This window comes from Elephantulus edwardii, unplaced genomic scaffold (assembly GCF_000299155.1).
Source record: "Elephantulus edwardii isolate Elephantulus edwardi_28Jun2011 unplaced genomic scaffold, EleEdw1.0 scaffold00082, whole genome shotgun sequence".
Taxonomy (NCBI): domain Eukaryota; kingdom Metazoa; phylum Chordata; class Mammalia; order Macroscelidea; family Macroscelididae; genus Elephantulus; species Elephantulus edwardii.
The window spans coordinates 10,343,201-10,347,426 of NW_006399832.1; the positions used below are offsets into that span (position 1 = coordinate 10,343,201).

At 37.9% G+C, this 4,226-nt stretch overlaps 1 pseudogene; it reads left to right on the top strand.

The window, feature by feature from the left end:
- The first annotated feature begins 1,738 nt into the window (after positions 1–1,738).
- On the top strand, positions 1,739–2,517 carry LOC102848816 (annotated as a pseudogene).
- The last annotated feature ends 1,709 nt before the right edge of the window (positions 2,518–4,226 follow it).

A 4,226-nucleotide genomic window follows, 5' to 3' on the forward strand; every position in this document is an offset into this window, starting at 1 on the left:
TTTTTTCCAGTGGAATTCTTCCTTTGATTTCCTGGCTGCTGGTACCAAGAATGTTGATTGTGGATCTGAGTAAGATGAAAGTGTTAACCACCTCAATCTTTTCTCCATCTATCATGATGCTTTCTATTCACCCAGAGGAGAGGATATTTGTTTTCTTGATGTTGAGATACAATCCAAATTGAAGACAGCGGTCCCTGACCTTCTATCTGCAGCAAATGATTCAAGTCCTCCCTTGTTTGTGGTGAGCAAGGTTGTGCATAACACAGGTTATTTTCCTCCAACCTTGATGCCACACTCTTCATAAAGTCTAGCCTCCTTAATCTATATTCAGCATATAGATGGAAAAGGTATGGAGAAAATACATCTATGACACTCTTTTCTTTATTTTGAATCATGCAGTGTTCTCTTACTCTTTTTGGATAACAGCCTCTTGGTCTACATATTGTTTTGTGTGAGCAAAATTATGTATTCTGTGATTTCCATTCTTCTTAATGTTAGCCACAATTTGTGGTGATCCACCCAGTCAAATGACTTTACAAAATCCATCAAACGACACTATGCTGAGTGAGATATCTCAGTTACAAAGGGACAAATGCTATATGGTGCCACTGTTGTAGAATGAGGCTGGCATTGGGGTGGGGGTAAGGCTGAGAAAAACTGGATGAAATATGTTTACAGCATAGAAGTCTATGGGGGAGAGAATAGGGCATTATGTTTATTGTAGGAGTATGCAATGAGGGTTGCAGAGTGGATTATATTTGGGGTTGGGGGTGGGATTGGGGGAGGTTCTGGGGGGGGATTGTATACCAATGAGGGAGTTTTTCTTTTGCTTTTCAAGGAGAGGAGCAAACGGGGGGGGGGGGGCAGGGAGAAAAGTGCAACAATGAATGAATGGAATTCCAAAATCTCTGTAGATGTTCATTGAAATGAAAAATAAATAAAAATATTTTAAAAACCCCAAAATCCATCAAACACAAATAGACATTATTTTGGTACTCTCTGCTTTCAGCCCAAAGCCATCTGAAATCAGCAATGATCTTCCTAGTACCAAAGTCTCTTCTAAACTCAGTTTGTCTCTCTGGAAATTCGCTGTAGGTACTCTGTTCTCATTGGTTTTGGATAATCTTCAGCAAAATTTTGTTTGTATGTGATATTAGTGATATTGTTGAGTAGTTTCTACATTTTGTTGGACCACTTTATTTGAGAATGGGAATAAATAGGAATCTTTTCAGTTGGTCAGGAAGCTATACTCAGATTTTTTGGCACAACCTAGTGAGAATATTCAGGGCTGCATCTGTTTGCTGAAATACGTCAATTGGTATTCCATCAACTCTTGGGGCCTTATTTTTTGCCAATTTCTTCAAAGCAACTTCAACTCTTTCCTTTCTTACTATTGGTACTTCCTAAAATGGTTCTGTGTCAGTCAATTCTTTTTGTTACAAAAATGATTTCAGGTATTCCTTCCATCTTTTTTTGGTGCTTCCTGGATCAATCAAAATTTGCCCAAAGTGTACACATACACCTCACCTAATGGACTATCAGATTTAATATATTTATGGAAAGAAATATTGGAAAAACTCAATATTAGTTGTAAAAACCAGGCTAAGAGATGACTATGGAATAGGCCATCAACTAACATGTGCAAGTCCAAACTGAAGCTAAAGAAAATGAAATAAATCCATTAGAATAAAAATATCTTCTTGAGTATGCCCCTCTTGAATTTAAAAAGCATTCTAACATGTTTGAAGCTACCTTCTGCAAGAGTTCTAAGTTAACTCTTTCTTACTCTCTTTCTGGCACCATCTTGGTTCTAAATTCCCTAAAGAAGAAGAAGAAGAAAAAAAGGCCTTGCGAAGCCACAGAAACTGTTTACGCTACAGAACCAGATTTTCCACAGTCACAGGCTGAGACAAGGTCTGTAACAGAATCTGACAGTGAAGAATCAGTACCAGAACTTGAGGAACAAAATTCCTCACAGGAAACCACACAACAAACCCAGCTGACAGCAGCAGCTGAAATTGATAAAGAACCATTCAGTAAAGAAAATACAGAATCAAGTAAAAAGAAGGCAAGTCAGGCTATGTCCAATCTGGATCTTTTACAAGTCACAGGGGTCACTGTCGGGAAATCTAAGAGTATCCTCTTTGTCATCACAAAACCAGATGTTTTAAGAGCCCAGTTTCAGATACCTTCGTAGTTGAAGAAGGCAAGATTGAAGACTTACTTAGCAAGCACAGCTGGTTGCTGCTGAGAAATTAAAAGTTCAAGGTGAAGCTGTCTCAAACATTCAAGAAAACACTAAAACGCCAATTGTTCCAGAGGAAAGTGAAAAGGAAGAGGTTGATAAAGCAAGAGCTGAAGTTAAGGACATAGACTTGGTCATGTCACAAGCAAATGTGTCGAGACCAAAGGTAGTCTGGGCTTTGAAGAAAAACAATAATTGTAAATGCTATTATGGAATTCATAATGCAACTATCTGCAAAACCGAGGACTGTTTTTGGTATCTTAAAGGAATAACTGCAGTTTGATTTGAAATTTTACTGTGTCTGTCATTAATAAATTTATGGCATCTTGGCGGATAAAGAAAAAGGAAAACAGCAACAGAAGAACACAAATCCCAAATCCAAAAACAAACCTTGTGTGATGCTTTGGGTAGTAACGAAGAAAGACAAAATGGGCTGCGGATGATATAAAGTATATCATCTATGAATAAAGCAAAGGGTTATTACAAAAAAAAGGAAGAAAGACCAAATTGGATGCCAGAACAGTCTCTGAATATTGCACTAGAACATAAGAAAAAAAAAAGAAAAAAACCAAAAAGGGCAATTAGTGAAGAAGTTAGAGAGTTGAACATAAGATTTTAAAGGTGGCTTGTGAAGACAAAGTATTATAATGTGAAAAGAGCTTGAGTTAGAAAATCAAAAGGGAAGAACTAGTTTATCATTTCTCAAGCTGAAGGAACTGAAGAATATAAACTTAAGCCTTGAGTTGCAACACTTAAAGAAAAGTATATGAATGAAAAACATTTTGTTTGAAATAAAACACTCAAACTTGTTATTATTAAGTGTTATCCAGCCAGTTCTTATTCATAGCAACCCTATGCACAACAGAAATGAACCCTGTCAGATTCTGCGCCATACCCATGCTCATATCCTGCGCCAATAGTTGCTATTGTTGCAGTGCTACATCAATCCATCTCATTGAAAGTCTTCCTCTTTTTCATTCCCTCTCTACTTTACCAAGTATTTTTTTTTTCTCTCCAAGGACTGGATGTTCGTGACGTTGCCGTTGTTAAGTGTCATTGAGTCAAGTACGACTCATAGCAACCATATAAACAGCCATCCTGAAACCTAAGATATCATCTTTGAGAACCCATTGCTGAAGTAAAAACATCCATCTTTCCCACTGGGGCTCTTATTCTCCTTTGCTGACTCATCCATATTTCCAAGCATGATGTCCCTTTCCAAGGAATAGCCTCGCCTAGCTACATGTCCAAAGTATGAAAGATGAAGCTTCTTTATCCTTGTCTCCAAGGAACACTCAGGAATTCCTTTCTAGGATATATTTATTTGTTCTTCCGACAGTCCATGGGATATTCAGTACTCTTCTCCAGAACTAGAACTCAAAGGCATCAATCCTTTTGCCAACCTTCTTCATTGTCCAGATCTCTGGTACATAAGCAGGTGAGTGCAGTGCACGTCTTGATCCTGACTGCTGGCATCAACGGTGTTGATTGTTGATCAATGCAAGATGAAATCCTTGACAACTTCAATCTTCTCTCCATCCATCATAATGTTAACTGTGGGGCCAGGTGGTGAGGTTCTTTGTCTTCTTGATATTGAGATGTAATACATACCAAAGTTGATAGTCCTGGATCTTCTGTAGTAAGAGTTTTACATACTCCTCATTTCCAGCAAGCAAAGTTGTATCACAGCATAATACAGACTGGTGATGAATCTTCCTCTGTTCCTGATGTTACACTCTTCTTCATAGAGTTTGGCTTTGTGAATTATTTGCTCAGCATAAAGATTGAATAGGTATGAAGAAAGGATATAATCCTAAAGTATATCCTTCCTGGTCTTAACCCATGCCGTGTTCCCTTGCTCTCTTCACGTAACTGGCGGTCTAGGTATAGATTCACAGTTAAGTATTTTGGAATTCCCATTCTTCTCAATGTGAGCCATAATTTGATATGATCCAGCCACTTAAATGCTTTTACATAGTCA